This window comes from Arachis stenosperma, chromosome 5 (assembly GCF_014773155.1).
Source record: "Arachis stenosperma cultivar V10309 chromosome 5, arast.V10309.gnm1.PFL2, whole genome shotgun sequence".
In the NCBI taxonomy this organism is placed as follows: domain Eukaryota; kingdom Viridiplantae; phylum Streptophyta; class Magnoliopsida; order Fabales; family Fabaceae; genus Arachis; species Arachis stenosperma.
Window position 1 is genome coordinate 31,667,831 of NC_080381.1, and position 18,008 is coordinate 31,685,838.

Sequence of the window (18,008 nt, forward strand, 5' to 3'; positions counted from 1 at the left end):
TTACTTGTTGCTGTGATATGCTTTTCCTATCTTCCTTCTTGTGGTTTTTCTTGGAATTTCTGTTGAGGCTTTCTGGGGTTTTACTGTTGCTTTTGGTTGCTTTTGATACTAGTAGAAAATCTGCATCTGTTTCTCACTTTTGGAGATTTCTTCCTGTCTGATCTTTGAAAAAAGGTTGCATCTTTAATGGTCTCATGCTTGATGCTTGGGAATGTTTTTTGCTTGGTAGGCTTGTAATGATTTGCTGTGTTTTTCTTTGATGAAAAGCACTTGTTGTTTTGAATCCTTTTTGAGAAATGCTGGGATATAATCTATAGAGTATTTCTGGAAATATTACGTTGTTACTGCCTCCAAAGGATGCTCCAGGACTTTTGGTTTGAGTCTTGGGGTTTTCCTTTTCGTGGTTTCCTCATCTGAGAAGTATTGACCGAGTTATTTTCTCCCTATCCGAGATATTTGTTGTAACCCCTATCTTCTTTTCTTACTTGTAGGATTTAGTTGGCCTCATGTCTTCTGACAATAACATTGTAGAGATGTCTTCCAGAGTTCCCGAGGGGATGTCCGATTGGCTGGACTCCCTTGTTTTGTTGTGTGTTTCCGTTGTGGATGCTGAATTTTGCACAGAGCTGAGGAAGCGTCATAGGATTTGTGGTAACAATGCTCGTGAGGGGGATTACGAGCTTGTTGCTCCTGATTCTGATGAGAGGGTTTGCTTTCCGACTTCCATTGAGAGGGAGCGTCCCTTCTTCTATGCCTATGAATACTTTTTCAGCCAGTTGAATGTTACTTTTCCTTTTACTGCTTTTGAGACCGACCTGTTGTGGTCGTGTAATATTGCTCCGTCCCAGCTTTACCCTAATTTCTGGGGTTTTATTAAAATTTTTCAACTCCTCTGTCGTGAATTAGATGTAACACCTTCCCAGACTCTTTTCCTTTACTTGTTTGTTTCCGCCAAGCCTGGCGGTTCTTCAAAAAAGAAAGCTTCTTGGATTTTTTTTCCGGTCCGCTCAGGGCCATAAAATTTTTGCGATGTATGATGAGTCCTTTAAGGACTTCAAGAACTACTTCTTTAAAGTTCGAGCTGTCGAGGGGGCCCGCCCCTTTTTCCTTGATGAGAATGATGAGCCTTCTTTTCCTTTGGAGTGGCAAAGAGATGTGAGGGTGTCTCGCAACACTTGGGAGATGCTTGATGATGTCGAGCGTGCTTTTGTAGTTGTTCTTGAGGATCCCTGGGGGAAACTACCCCATCTTGATACAAAAAGATTTTTGAATGATCTGTCCTTGGTTCGGACTGCTTTGGGTATTTGCCTGACTATTTGTCTGACTTGTTTCTATACCTGTTTCCTTTTTCTTCCTCTTATCGGATTTGTAACTCTTTGTGGCTGATTTTGTGTTTGCAGAGATGTCGAAGAATAGTGACCCCATGAAGGCCTTTAAAAAGGCAAAGAAGGCGACTGCTGCTCTGAACATTTCGGCCAGGTGGTCGGAGAGGGGTCTTCTCAGGCCCCCGTGAAGCCTCCTATACCGATTTCTCCTGGGCCGAGGAAAGCAATTCCTATTCCTCGGTTTTGTCATGTCGATCCTCCGCAGACTTTGGCCGTTGCTTCCGGCGCTCCTCCTAGTAAGAAGCAGAAGACATCCGAGCCTTTTAACCTGGATTCCCTGGACTTTGATGCTATCGAGTTTGTTGACCAACAAATTGCCCCCTATGGTGGGCTTTCTATGGACGACGTGTCTCTTCTTCAACATCTAGATTTTATCACCAAAAGTAGCGTGAAGATGGCTCATATGGGGGCGGCTATTTTTCGATCAGTTCAGGCAATCCCGATTCATGCCACTAAGTCCTTCATGGAGGAGGTCAAGTCCGAATTTGATCGAATTAAGGGTCTGAAGGAAGAGTTGGAGGTGAAGTTGGTGAAGGTGGAGAAGGAGCTGGAAGGTGAGAAGGCCAGCTCTATTGCCTTGGCTGCTTCTTTGAAGTTGGCTGAGGACATGGCACTGAAGCACAAAGATAGCTATGTCTCAGCTTATAGGGAGTTGATGCGTCTCCGGGATGATTTGGAGACTGCTCGGGTTAATTATGGTGAGCTTCAGGGTCATTTTGTGGGCAGCGTGACTGCCGCCTCCGAGAACCTGATGGAGCAATTCCGGATTGTCGCTCCTGATGCCGACTTGACTCTCATCAGTCTGGACAATGTCGTGAGGGATGGTAAGATTGTCCCTGATGACCAAGATGATGATGATGCTGACCCTCCCCCAGTGCCTTCCACTAAAGTGTCAACTTCCTCAGCTCCTTCCGCTACGCCCGATCCAGATTTCCAGATTTTGAACCGGGATGATGGAACTGTAGATGCTGTGCCTATTCAGACTTGCCCTTCTTCTCCCCGTGCTGATGCTGCCGGGAAGGCTCCCGATCTTAGTTGATCTTTCTTTCTAGGTGTTTGTGTAAATAGCCCGGTTTGTGGGCTTTTGAACTTGTTTATTGCTTTGTTTAACTGTTGACACTTTTTAGTTGCCCGCCTGGCAACTTTATTTTGAAAAACAAAAGTAGCTTTCTGAGGTTGATTTTGGTGGCCTCTTGAAGCGTTATCATACTATGCTTTCACTGTGCTTTGACATGGTATTTGTTGAAATTTTACTGTTTGGCCTCTTTAGATTGCTTTCGTGCTTGTCGTTTGCAGCTTGGATCCTTTTGAGGCCTTGATTGTAGGGGGTCCGGCTTGTTTCTCGGTTTCTTCGCTCTCGTTTGCATTTTTAGCGCCTCGTAACCGATTTCTTTATGTTGGTCCCCTTTTAAGTTATTTTTGTAATCCTCGTTCCCGGACCTTTTGTCAGGTTTCTTTTAAGGGATTACTTTTATAACTTATCTTTGTGGGAGGCCGACTTCGTTAGGTCGATCTTTTCTGAGTTGTTTTTGTAATCCTCTTTCTTGGACCTTTGTTAGGTCTCTTTCAGGGATTACTTTTACAACTTGTTTTGTAGGAGACCGACTTCGTTAGGTCGATCTCTTCTAAGTTGGTTTTGTAATCCTCTTTCTTGGACCTTTGTTAGGTCTCTTTCAGGGATTACTTTTACAACTTGTTTTGTAGGAGACCGACTTCGTTAGGTTGATCTCTTCTAAGTTGTTTTTGTAATCCTCTTTCTTGGACCTTTGTTAGGTCTCTTTCAGGGATTACTTTTGCAACTTGTTTTGTAGGAGACCGACTTCGTTAGGTTGATCTCTTCTAAGTTGTTTTTGTAATCCTCTTTCTTGGACCTTTGTTAGGTCTCTTTCAGGGATTACTTTTGCAACTTGTTTTGTAGGAGACCGACTTCATTAGGTCGATCTCTTCTAAGTTGTTTTTATAATCCTCTTTCTTGGACCTTTGTTAGGTCTCTTTCAGGGATTACTTTTGCAACTTGTTTTGTAGGAGACCGACTTCGTTAGGTCGATCTCTTCTAAGTTGTTTTTGTAATCCTCTTTCTTGGACCTTTGTTAGGTCTCTTTCAGGGATTACTTTTACAACTTGTTTTGTAGGAGACCGACTTCGTTAGGTCAATCTCTTCTAAGTTATAGCAATTCCTCTTTAATAAGGTTGGCCAGACCTCTTTCCAGGGATTTGCTGATAACTTGGGTTGACTTGGTCCGATTTTTTGGTGTCGGCCAGTCTTTTTAAGTTATTATATAGCAATCCATAAGACCTCGTCAGGTTCTTTTTGGGATCACTTTCGATAACTTCTTACATTATTCTGTGTTCATCTTTGCCGATTTGTAGATGGTGGTTTCTATCCTGGTTTGATCGATCTTTAGGTGAATCGCGTTTTCACCTTTGTCAGTCGATCATTCCTATTGAGATCGTACAGTGAATTTGTTCTTCACTTTCTGTCGATTTGTTGCTTTATAATTGGACGATGAAAGCTTCAGATTAATGCGTCTTGGGAATTTGTAGAATATTTGGGATGTATTTTATTTAAAGGAAGTGCAAATATATATAAATATAGGCAGGAGTTTTGTATCCTTAAGTCTCAATCTTGATGCCTCATTAAAAAACCTTTTCAGGAAAAAGAGTGCATCTTGAGATCTTTTACCTTTCCTAGCTATAGTACCTTCTTAGGTTACAGGCGTGCCATGATCTGGGGAGTTCTCGTCCCTCGAGTTCGGACAGTCTGTAGTAGCCCTTCCCAAGTACTTCTGTGACTCGGTAGGGTCCTTTCCAGTTAGCTGCCAATTTTCTTTCTCCGGGTCGAGTTGTTCCAATATCATTTCGGATTAAGACGAGGTCGTTCTCCGCGAAATCTCTCGGCACTTCCTTTTGATTATATCTGGAAGCCATTCGTCACTTTAGTGCTTCTTCTCTGATCTGGGCTCTTTCCTAGATTTCTGGGAGTAGGTTGAGCTCTTCTCTTTGGAGTTGAGAATTGGCTTGTTCATTGTAGTGGACTACTCGGGGAGATCCTTCCTCGACTTCTATTGGAATCATTGCCTCCACTCCGTATGCTAGTCGGAATGGTGATTCGTTTGTAGTAGAATGGGGGGTTGTTCGATATGCCCATAGGACCTGTGGAAGTTCCTCGGCCCAAGCCCCCTTTGCTTCTTGTAGTCTCCGCTTTAGTCTGGCCAATATGACTTTGTTGGCCGCTTCGACTTGTCCATTGGCTTGGGGATGCTCGACGGAGGTGAACTGGTATTTTATGTTCAAGTCGGCCACCAGTTTTCTGAAGCCTGCATCTGTAAATTGGGTACCGTTGTCTGTGGTGATGGAGTATGGTACCCCGAACCTCGTAATAATGTTCCTGTATAGGAATTTTCGACTTCTTTGAGCAGTGGCGTTGGCTAGGGGTTCTGCCTTGATCCATTTTGTGAAATAGTCTACTCCTACTATGAGGAATTTTACTTGTCCCGATCCCTGTGGAAATGGTCTGAGAAGGTCGAGTCCCCATTTCGTAAATGGCCAGGGTGAGGTCACGCTGATGAGCTTTTCTGGTGGGGCGATATGAAAGTTGGCATGCTTCTGGCATGGTGGGCATGTCCTCACAATTCTGTGGCTTCCTTTTGTAGAGTTGGCCAATAGAATCCCGCCCGAAGTACTTTTTTGGTGAGAGCTTGCGCTCCGAGATGATTACCACAAATGCCGCTGTGCACTTCCTCCAAGACTTCCTTTGTATTAGAAGTCGGTACGCATTTTAACAAAGGTGTTGAGATCCCTTTTTTGTATAGTATGTTGTTTATGATAGTGTAGTACTGTGCCTCCCTTTTCAGCCTCTTTGCCTCCTTTTCATCTGTAGGGAGTGCTTCTGTTTTGAGGTAGTTAATTATGGGGGTCATCCATCCTTGATCCCGACCTATTATGGCTAGGACTTTTTCTTCTTCCGATATTGACGGATTCTGCAGTATCTCCTGGATGAGGCTTCTGTTGTTGTCCCCTAGTTTGGTGCTGGCTAATTTTGAAAGTGCATCAGCTCGGGCATTTTGCTCACGGGGTATGTGGCAGATCCTATATTCTCCGAGTTGTCTGAGCTGTTCTTTGGTTTTATCCAAATATTTTTTCATGGTCGGATCTTTGGCTTGGTAGCTTCCTGTTATTTGTGAGGTAATGACTTGTGAGTCACTGTAGATGTTGAGTTTCCGAGCTCCAACCTCCCTAGCCAGCTTCAAACCAGCTAATAGTGCTTCGTATTCCGCCTGGTTATTTGAGGCCGGGAATCCGAATTTAAGGGAGAGCTCAAGTTGAGTTCCTTGGTTGCTTTCGATTATCATACCCGCAACGCTTCCTGTTTTATTCGAGGATCCGTCCACGTATATGTTCCACTCTATGGGGATTTTCGGGATGTCTGTGAATTCTGCGATGAAGTCGTTGGCCAGGTGTTGTGATTTGATGGCTGTCCGCGCCTCGTATTGGAGGTCAAACTCGGACAACTCGATTGCCCATTGTAGGATTCTTCCTGCTAGATCTGTTTTCTGCAATATCCCTTTTATGGGTTGGTTGGTCTGAACTTTAATGGTATGCGCTTCGAAGTATGGGCGAAGTCGTCGGGATGTGAGTATCAGAGCGTAGGCAAATTTTTCTATTTTCTGGTAGTTTAGCTCTGACCCCTGTAGTGCTTTACTGATGAAGTAGACGGGTTGTTGTCCTTCTTCGTCTTCTCTAATTAGTGCTGAAGCTATCGCCCGACTTCCTACTGCGAGGTATAGTATGAGTGGTTCTCCCTCTTGTGGTCGAGATAGGATAGGTGGTCGTCCCAAGAACTCTTTGAAGTCTCGGAAGGCTTGTTCACACTCCTTGTCCATTCGAAGTTCTTTCCCTTCTTTAAGGTGGCGTAGAAAGGGAGGGATCTTATTGCTGACCCTGCTAGGAATCTGGACAAGGCTGCCAATCTCCCATTGAGTTGTTGTACCTCTTTGACGCAGGTTGGGCTCTTCATGTTGAGTATGGCCTGGCATTTATCTGGATTTGCCTCGATTCCTCTTTGTGTGAGCATAAAGCCCAAGAATTTACCTGCTTCCACTGCGAAGGTGCATTTAGCCGGGTTGAGTCGCATGACGTGCTTCCTTATGGTGTCGAATACTTGAATCAAGTCGGTTAGTAATGTCTCTTCGCTTTGTGTCTTTATCAACATGTCATCCACGTAGACCTCCATGATTTTTCCGATGTGGTCTGAGAAGACTTTATTCATTAGCCTTTGATAAGTGGCTCCTGCGTTTTTAAGGCCGAAAGGTATCACGATGTAGCAATAATTTGCCTTAGGTGTGAGAAACGAGGTTTTTTCTTGATCTGGCGGATACATTGGGATCTGGTTGTACCCCGAGTATGCGTCCATGAATGAGAGATACTTATATCCTGATGAAGCATCTACTAGAGCGTCGATGCTTGGGAGTGGGTAAGGGCCTTTTGGGCAGGCTTTGTTGAGGTCAGCGTAGTCGGTGCACATTCGCCACTTCCCATTTGACTTTTTCACTCAGACGACGTTTGCTAGCCATAGTGGGTATTTAACTTCCCTTATGAACCCTGCCTTTAGTAGCGCTTGTACTTGTTCTTCTACAGCTTGAGATTGTTCTGGTCCGAGTTTTCTTCGTCTTTGTTGTACCGGCCGGGATCCCGGGTAGACTGCCAATTTGTGGCTCATTAGTTCGGGATCAATGCTTGGCATGTCGGCAGCTTTCCATGCAAAGAGATCAACATTATCTCGTAGGAACCGTATTAGTGATTCCTTTGTGTCCCCTTTCAGGATTGTGCCAATATTAGTTATTTTATCCAAGGTGTCTCCGATTTGGACTCTTTCTACTTCTCCTTCGGGTCGTGGTCGGAGTTCTTCTCGCCTCTGAACTCCACCGAGCTCGATTGTGTGGAACTCTCCTCTTTCGCCTCGGAGGTTTAGAGTTTCGTTATAACAGCGACGCGCCATCTTTTGATCTGCTTTTATTGTAGCTATCCCTTCCGCAGTTGGAAAATTCATACATAGATGTGGAGTTGAAACTATTGCGCCGAGTTGATTTAACATTGTCCGACCTATTAAGGCATTGTAGGCTGAGCTTACGTCGACCACGATGTAGTCTATCTTGAGTGTTCTGGATTGGTTCCCCTTTTCGAAGGTTGTATGTAGCGATACGTATCCCAACGGTTGAACTGGGGTATCCCCAAGTCCGAACAGGCTGTTCGGGTATGCTCTTAGCTCTTTTTCTTCTAAGCCGAGCTTGTCGAAGGCAGTTTTGAATAAGATGTCGGTAGAGCTGCCTTGGTCAATTAATGTATGGTGGAGGTTGGCATTTGCTAATATGATTGTGATGACCATGGGGTCATCGTGTCCTGAGATGATTCCGGATGCATTTTCTTTGGTAAACGTGATTGCTGGGATGTCTGGCGCCTCCTTCCTTCCTTCGACATGGTATACTTCTTTAAGGTGTCGCTTGCGGGATGATTTGGAGATTCCTCCTCCAGCAAATCCGCCGTGTATCATGTGGACGTGCCTTTCCGGTGTGCGAGGTGATCGTTCAGATCGTCCAACATCCTCATCCCTTCTTCTTTTTCTCGGTTCTTCATCTCGATTGGCCAGAAACCGATCTAGTTTTCCTTCTCTTACTAATTTTTCTATGACGTTTTTCAAGTCGAAGCATTCGTTGGTGGAATGTCCTCGAAGTCGGAGATATTCACAGTATTCATTCCGATTTCCCCCTCATCTTTTGCCTTTAAGTGGCCGAGCTGGGGGTATTTTCTCCGTATGGCAGACTTCTTTGTAAACATCTACCAAGGATACCCTAAGAGGGGTGTAGTTGCGATATTTTTTATTTTCTCCCTGGAGCGATCTTCCTTTTTCTTGGATTCTTTATCTTTATCTCGGTAGGCAGGACCGAACCTCGAGGCTTCCCCCAGTCGGAAATTCTCCTCCATGTTGATGTACTTTTGCGCCCGTTCTTGTACTTTATCCAGGGATGTAGGGTACTTCTTTGATATAGATTGGCTAAACGGTCCTTCTCGTAGGCCATTTATGAGACCCATGATGGCAGCTTCTGTTGGTAGATTCTGTATGTCCATGCATGTTTTATTGAATCTTTCCATGTAGTTACGAAGACTCTCCCGATCTCCCTGCTTGATTCCTAGTAAGCTGGGTGCGTGTTTAGCTTTGTCCTTTTGTATGGAAAATCTAGCCAGGAACTTTTTGGCCAGGTCGTCGAAGCTTGAGATGGATTTTGGAGGTAGGTTGTCGAACTATCGAATGGCTGTCTTGGTAAGAGTTGTTGGAAAGGCTTTGCAGCGAACTGCGTCCGGGGCATCAGTGAGGTACATTCTGCTCCTGAAATTGCTGAGATGATGGTTGGGATCTGAGGTGCCGTCATATAGAGCCATATCCAGAAGTTTGAAGTCTTTTGGGATTTTGGTTTTCATAATTTCCCTGGTGAATGGATCTTGATCCTTGCGAGAGCTATCCTCTGGAGTGGATCGAGTAGCCTTAGTTTTGAGATCGGCTTCGAGTTTTAGAAGCTTATCTTCTAATTCTCGATGTCGCCCTATTTCCCGATGTAGATCCTCTTCTTTTTCGCGTTGATGTTGGGCTTCTTTCTCAAGTTGCTTTAATCGATCTTGAAGCGCCTCTATTACTCCTGGATTTGATGAATTTTTGTCTCCGTTGGGTTCTGGAGTATCTTTGAGTATAGTATCCGCGTTTTTATGCGGCGTTCTGTCTTCCAAACCTGAATCGTGGTCGTTGTCATGGTCGTCTGCCATGTTGATGGGATGACTTCCAGGTTCCCCGGCAACGGCGCCAATGTTCCGAGGGTTACCTGAAACTATAGGTCGATCTCGGACGAGATCTTCTGTGGGGGTCGGAACTGTTGTATCTGACTTGTTGGACTTGGTGATGGAGCTGATCCTTCGTCCCCGGAAGGTGGGGGGGTACCTGCAAGGGACTCCGATGCTTAAGTTAGCAAGGGTATTAAACATGTATTGAGTAGAATCAGAGTATGAGTTATACCTGGGTGCTCCAGTGTATTTATAATGGTGAGATGTGGCCTCCTGCGGATAAGATAAGTTAGTTATCTTATCTTATCTTTATCTTATCTTTAAGTGAGGTCATCTTTAAGGGAACCGCCTTTATCTCTATGGGCTTGGGCTGCCCTTGGATTTGGGACGTGTTCCTCTATTTAGGCCCTTTGTTTGGGCTTTTCTGTGACTTGGCTGAGCTCTTTAAAAAGAGGTCGGGTTGTCCTGACCCGAAGAGGTCGATCGCTTTGTCTGTAGAACATCCCGGGTCGGACAGCTCGACCCAGGGTATGAACAGCTACCATGCGAGCATCGGATTGGCTCTGTTTGAGGCTCTGTATGGGAGAAGGTGTCAATCTTCTCTATGCTGTATAAAGCTGGGGAGAAAAGCTTATTAGGGCCTGAAATGATAGCTGAAACCACTAAATAAATCAAGAAAATACGAAGCCGAATGCTTGTTGCTCAAAGCCGTCAAAAGAGCTACGCTGATCAAAGGCAGAAGCCTTTAGAATTTGAGGAAGGAAAGCATGTGTTTCGGAAGGTTACTCCAAAAACCAGAGTAGATAGAACAATCAAAACGAAGAAACTAAATCCTCGTTACATCGGTCTGTTCTAAATTCTGAAGAGGATTGGACCGGTAGCCTATAGAATTTCCTTACTATCGCATCTCTCAAACATGCAAGATGTGTTTCACTTGTCGCAAATTTGGAAGTATACTCCCGATGCAAGTCATGTTCTGGAACCTGAATCGGTTCAAGTAAAAGAATATTTGACGCTTCAAGTGGCTCCGATCAGAATTGACGATACTAGCCTAAAGCGGTTGCGCGGAAAGAAAGTATCATTGGTTAAAGTAGCTTGGAGTCGGGCTAATATCGAAGAACACACTTGGGAACTTGAATCTAATATGCGGAAGGACTACCCAAACCTCTTTTCAGGTAACTGAATCTGAATTTTGAGGACAAAATTCTTAATTAGGTGAGTAGGATGTAAATCCCGTAAAATTAATGAATAATTAGTCAATAAATTAATTTTTAATAAAAGAAATTAGAAATATGAATTTTTATAGTTTTATAAGATAGAGCTAATTAAAACAAGAACTCTGATACTAATTTTAAACAATTTTGCCCAAGATTGGGCCAGATGGGCCGAACCAAACGAGCCGGGTCTGTATTGAGCCCAAGCCCAACCCAACTCCACTTAATCATATGAGCTCAGCACATTCTTCCTCCTCAATTGCTGTTTCACACTGAAACATACAAGGGAAGAGAAGAAAGATTTCCAAACCTTTGGCTTTGATTCAATCTTTCATAACTTCTCGCTTTGAGCTCCAATCTCCGCATCGTTTGCAGCCACGTGTCTACGGTGATGATCTCTACAAAGCCCAGTCCATAATTTAGTAAGAAACCATCATTTTTATTTTCAGCTTCACCTTCCCCAAATTTTCAAAAATTGGATAAATTGGGTGTTGAAATTTTTGTTATTTGATGTTATAGGATCCGACTAGTTTGAGAAAAATGCTTAATCTTGCTTCATTGGTGCTTGGGTAAGGTAAGAATCCTTGAACCCTTGTCAATTCCTTGATTATGCATGTTGGGTATTGATTTTTTGGTATACATATGTGATAATATGTATTAGGTTTGTATATATGTGTTTTGGAGCCTAATTGAGGAGATGGAAACTTAATTGGGAACTTTGGAGGTTGACTTTTGGTAGTGGAGCTTGGGAGCTTGCTTAGTTGGGTTGCCTTTGGATTATACGAGGAAATCGGCCAAGGTATGGTTTTGGTTTCTCGTATTTAATATATAATGTCTTGTGAAAAGTTAGGCTAGACGACCTAGGATAAGTTGAATTATGACTTTTGGAGCTTGATTGATAGTTTAGTTGACAATGTATGTTGAATTAATAAGGCATGATAGATTCAATGATTTTATGATATGAATGTGGTTGATGTGGTGAAAAGAGTGATAAATGATTATTTTGCTGGTGATAAATGAAAATATTGAATGTGGATATACGAATGTTAATGATTGTGTTGGTATGATTGAAAATGTTGGAATGATATGTATTAAAAAATGGGGTATTGATACGTAAAAATTAAGATTTCACGTATAACCGGCAAGTATACCGGGTCGTATCAAGTAATAAAACTCACAAAGAGTGAGGTCGATCCCACGGAGATTGGTAGATTAAGCAACTTTAGTTAATGGTAAATTTAGTCAAGCAAACATAGTTTTGATTTCATGAGCATTTTGATTTTTGAACATAATTGCAAGAATGTAAATGACACAAAATGTAAAGAACTAGAATAGAGAAATAAAATGAAAGTAAATGACGGAAACTTAAAGTGCAAGAAACTTAAATGACATCAAAGATAAATTGCAAGGAATTAAAGGTTGCAGAAATTTAAAGAACATAAGAGTAAATGGCAAGAAATAAAGGAACAGAATGTAATAACAAGAATAGTAAATTGACAGAATGTAGAAGGGAGTTGGGCAATGGGTTTTCAAACACTAAGAACAAGAGAGATGAGAATTAATGATAGAGAGGATCATTAGGGATCAGAGATGCTAGTTTTCATGAATTGATGTTAGTCAAATCTTCCTCAATCATGGGTATAGATCCATGGCAAGTGGGTGATTGAATCCCAATCTCTTGGTGATTCAATCTCTCTCAACATAACCAATTGCCACTCTCGTGATCTAATTGTTCATGAGAAGAGATGAAGCTCAAATCTAATCCAGCCACACAATTCCTATAATCTCAACCAAGGAGAGTTACATCTCACATACTAACCAAGGTATATTGATTAAAGAAATCATGAAAGGATGAACTCTAAACTGAATTCTGTGGCTCATTCCTCAAATTCACCACATAATTCATGTAGATTAACCCCTCTCTCGATGGTGGTTGAATCTTTGAAGAACAAGAGTTCCCTCTTTAGATCAACCACTAAAATTGAGGAGGACAAGATGAATTCACCAATTCATTCCAACAAGCAGAGCTCCTCCCCCTAATGAAAGTGGGGTTTAGTGAGTCATTGCTCCAATTTCAACAACAATTTCCATCAACAAAAATTAAACTAAGTGTAAAAGAAAGATGAAGAAGAATAAGGAAATGTTTAAAGCTTCAGAAAAATGAAGAAGAGAAGTTCCAAGAAGAACCCCAAAAAATGCTCTCGGGTATACTCCCGGAAGTACCAAAAGAGTTCAAAAATAAAAGTCTAAGAGTCTAAAATTCTAAGTGTCAAAAAGTAAAGTGAAAGTCCTCTACAAGTACACCAATCTCTTCTATTTATACTACTCCCAAAACTTCTTCAGAGATCTTCAATTTGGGTTAGCAATGTGGGCTTTCTCATTGTTGCATTCTTGGTTCAATTGGAAGAAGTGTTGCTAGACTTGGAAAGGAAGAGTTCATCATGCTTCTGGCCCATTGGCTTGGCGTTTTTGTCAATAACGCAGGCCTTAATGCACGTTGGCAACGTGCATCATCATTTCCTGGAAGTGAGTTTGAGACTTGGGCGTTGCTAGCCCAAGTTGTTGCTAACAACTTGCTTCTCCTCTTCTTGGCTCTACTTTCATGCTAAATGTAGCCCAGAATTTGAGTGTCAACCTTCTGCTTCAATATGGACTACTATACATCATTGGAAAGCTCTTGATGTCTATTTTCTAATGCCACTGGAATCACCTCAATTGGACTTTCCTTGCTCAAGTTATGGTTCCTCAAAGAAGGTAAGGTTAAGCTGCCAAGTTGTTGCCAAAAACGCACCTTCACTCCCAAGTTGGCAACGTGCCCGTGCCTTAACCTCCCAAGGCAGGGACTTGGGGCTGGCGTTGTTGCAAAACACGCACCCTTATATGCACGTTGGCAACGTGCTCGTGCCACACTCCAAGGCTAATCTCTAGCCTTCTTGAATTTCACTTCATGTTCTTGTTTTTAGGGCCTAAAGATGACTCTGGTTTGGCTTCAATTTTGTGCTCCACCATAGACTATTATATATGGTTGGAAAGCTCTGAATGTCAGCTTTCCAATGCAACTGGAAGCACTCGATTTGGATCTCTGTAGCTCAAGATATCTTCCATTGAAGTGGACATGGTCAGGCTGCCTTGTTGGAGTTGTTGTGGATAACGCCCCTACATTCCAAGTTAGCAACGTGCATCACAATTTCCTCACCATCCTGGCGTTGTTGCCAAACACTCCTTCTCTTCAGCACGTTGGCAACGTGCTCGAGCCTTTCTCAAGGCTCCATGTTTGCTTCCTGGCGTTGGCAACGTGCATGGCAAGGCTTATGGGCGTTAGCAACGTGCATGGCATGGCTTATGGGCGTTGGCAACTTGATTGGTGCCCTTCCTGGCGTTGGCAACGTGCATGGCAAGGCTTGTGGGCGTTGGCAACTTGGTTGGTGCTCCTCTCTTCATTTTGGGCGTTGGCAACTTGGTTGGGCGTTGCCAACTTGGTGAGCAATCCAGAAACAATACTTTCCATGTTTGAGGCTCTAAATGAAGCCAACATTTGAACCTTCAAATGAACTCCAATTTCATATTGTGATATATGGTTGAAAAGCTCTTGATGTCTACTTTCCAATGCCACTGATTTCACCTCAATTGGAGTTTTCTAGCTCAAGATACACGTTCTTGAAGAGAGCATCCTCAAGCTGCCTGGGCATTGTTGCCCAAGTTGTTGGCAAACACGCCAGCAACAACGCCAGGCTCTTCTTCAACTTGGCTTGGGCGTTGCCAACTTGGTGTTGGCGTTGGCAACGTGTTACTCTTCCCCTGGTGGCTTCCCCTGATGGCTCCTGGCGTTGCCAACTTGCTGCTCAAGTTGGCAACTTGCAATGCTTCATTTCCTTGCTCTTGGGGCTTGAGTTTCCCTCTGATTTGAGCTTCCATTCCTCGCCACATTATGGACTATTATATATCGTTGGAAAGCTCTTGATGTCAGCTTCTCAACGCAATTGGAATCATGCCAATTGGATCCTTGTGGTTCAAGATATTCATCCTTGAAGAGGGGGAGGTCAAGCTGCCAACTCTGCTGGACACACACTAGCAAGTTGCCAACTTGATTTCCAAGTTGCCAACTTGCTTGTTCTTCCTTTCTCCAATATTTTCTTGCTCCATTGTCTTCTTGCTTCATCACCTAACATAAACCAAAGAACTTTCCTCAAAGTTTTGCCATCTTATGCAATAATTTTCAAGGGAATCATTCACATCAACTTGTATATAAACTCCTTGATTTATTTGCATGAATTATGCCAAATTTCACTTAATTCTTGGTTCATGGATGCATGGAGGAAAACTCACAAAATTGCTCATTTATTTCAAAGAAAGTGAATGAACCTAAGCTAAAACTAACTAAACTAACTAGTTAAAATGGCAAATATGCAAATGCATCAGGTATGATTAGTGATGGTAGAGTATGGAGTTGTGTTGGTTTTGTTTTGGTATGTTTTGGTGGCAGGGTATTGTTGTGTGAATGTGGTTAATGAATTATGTTTTGTGAAAAATAGAGGTTTGGAAGATTTTGTGAAAATCTAATTTTTGGACAAACTTCAGCGAGCCATAACTCGGCTTTCGGACCCTCAATGTTTTTCAAACTTATCTCATATCAAAATTAGGTCCGTGAAGTTTACGCCATTCAAATAACGGATGAAAAATATTTTAAAACGAAAAAGATATGCGCATTGGAAGTTCGGTGTACAAAACTGAAATTTTGCAGCACTTAGTATTTTTACCTACTCTGTAGAACTTGCGTACGGCCATACGCGACCACCTGCACTCGACGCGACCAACACTTTTGGGTATGGTAACTCGCGTATGTGAGCAAGGTTCATGCATATGCGAGCAGTGAATTTGAAGGGTTGCGTACGTAACCACCTGCACGCGACGCGATCAACCCTTTCGGCTTTGGTATCCCATGTACGTGAGCAAGGAAAAACGCACCCACGCTGGTATGAGAAATTGTGATCACTACTTTTCACAACTCAAATAATCCCTAGTAATGGTCCCAAAGACTTGGTGCTCAATACCATGGCATAAACACAACTTCGCAAAACTAACCAGCAAGTGCACTGGGTCGTCCAAGTAATAAACCTTAAGCGAGTAAGAGTTGATCCCACGGAGATTGTTGGTATGAAGCAAGCTATGGTCACCTTGTAAATCTTAGTCAGGCAGACTCAAATGGTTATAGATGATATATGAATAAAAGATAAAGATAGAGATACTTATGCAATTCATTGGTAAGAACTTCAGATAAGCGAATGGAGATGCTTTGTCCCTTCCGTCTCTCTGCTTTCCTACTGTCTTCATCCAATCCTTCTTACTCCTTTCCATGGCAAGTTGTATGCAAGGGTTTCACCGTTGTCAGTGGCTACCTCCCATCCTCTCAGTGGAAATGTTCAACGCACCCTGTCACGGCACGGCTATCCAGCTGTCGGTTCTCGATCATGTCAGAATAGAATCCAGTGATTCTTTTGCGTCTGTCACTAACGCCCCACAATCGCGAGTTTGAAGCACGTCACAGTCATTCAATCATTGAATCCTACTCAGAATACCACAGACAAGGTTTAGACCTTCCGGATTCTCTTGAATGCCGCCATCAATTCTAGCTTATACCACGAAGACTCTAATCTCACGGAATGGCTGGCTCGGTTGTCAGGCCAGCGCTCGGTTGTCAGGCGATCAACCATGCGTCGTGTATCAGAAATCCAAGAGATATTCACCCAATCTAAGGTAAAACGGAGGTGGTTGTCAGTCACACGTTCATAGGTGAGAATGATGATGAGTGTCACGGATCATCACATTCATCAAGTTGAAGAACAAGTGATATCTTGGAATAAGAACAAGCTGAATTGAATAGAAGAACAATAGTAATTGCATTAATACTCGAGGTACAGCAGAGCTCCACACCTTAATCTATGGTGTGTAGAAACTCCACCGTTGAAAATACATAAGAACAAGGTCTAGGCATAGCCGTGAGGCCAGCCTCCCAAAGAGGGTTCAATCATAAAAACATGATCAAAAGATGAAAATACAATAGTAAAAGGTCATATTTATAGGGAACTAGTAGCTTAAGAATTACAAAGATGAGTAAAAGACATAAAAATCAACTTCTGGGCCCACTTGGTGTGTGCTTGGGCTGAGCATTGAAGCATTTTCGTGTAGAGACTCTTCTTGGAGTTAAACGCCAGCTTTTATGCCAGTTTGGGCATTTAACTCCCACTTTGGTGCCAGTTCCGGCGTTTAACGCTGGAAATTCTGAAGGTGACTTTGAACGCCGGTTTGAGCCATCAAATCTTGGGCAAAGTATAAAATATCATATATTGCTGGAAAGCCTAGGATGTCTACTTTCCAACGCCGTTGAGAGCGCGCCAATTGGGCTTCTGTAGCTCCAGAAAATCCACTTCGAGTGCAGAGAGGTCAGAATCCAACAGCATCTGCAGTCCTTTTCAGTCTCTGAATCAGATTTTTGCTCAGGTCCCTCAATTTCAGCCAGAAAATACCTGAAATCACAGAAAAACACACAAACTCATAGTAAAGTCCAGAAAAGTGAATTTTAACTAAAAACTAATAAAAATATACTAAAAACTAACTAAATCCTACTAAAAGTATACTAAAAACAATGCCAAAAAGCGTATAAATTATCCGCTCATCACACGCGTACGCGGGACCCCTATTTTCAACAAAGTGAATTATGTGTTTTAAAACCTAATTTCGAACCTCTAGACCTCTATTTTTACTCTTTTAACCCCTAGACTTTAGTGGTATGCCTAGTAGTGAGATGAAGCTAGGAAGGGATGGTAACTTAGAGGTAAAGTAAGCGTGGAAAATGATGAATTATGTATGAAAAGTGCGAAGATATGACGTATATTGTTGCCATGGCTATAAGGAATGCTTATGTGGCTTATGCACTTATTTTATCTGAGATACGAGTTCATAGCTTGAATTTCATCAAATTTCATCAAATTTTCACCAAAATTTCAACAAGAATTACTCATATAGACAATCAATTTCAAGCACAGCCAAACCATATCATAATCACACAACTCAAACACAACCAATCAAGATTAAATTTGTCAAACCCTACCTGATTTTGCTGCTCCAAATTTGTTTATACTTTCAGGTGGTCCTTAAGCACTTTTTCCTCCTAAATCACATCAAGAACAACTTTAAATACAAAAACCCTCTACTAATTGAATCTTACTCATCATGTTAGGAAGGGATTTCTCACCTTAAATTTTTTGGAAATTAACATTTCTTAGCCCTCAAGTCAAGTTAAGCATGATTTCTAAGGAAGAAAATCAAGAAAACACATGTTTAAGCATGTTTCCTTGAAAACCGAATTAAAGAGGGAGGGAGACAACCATCTTACCTTATTTCCAGCCTTGATGTGTTATATGGTTATGTAGAGGAAGAAGAGAGGATCATTTTGGTAAAATCGGAGTTTTGATTTGAGTTTTAGTTAAGAAGAAATCAAGCTTTGAAGATCAAAGTGTCATGAAAGTTTCTCTCTTTTCTCTCTTCTCATTTTCGGCCAAAGGGAGTAAATGACCAGAAT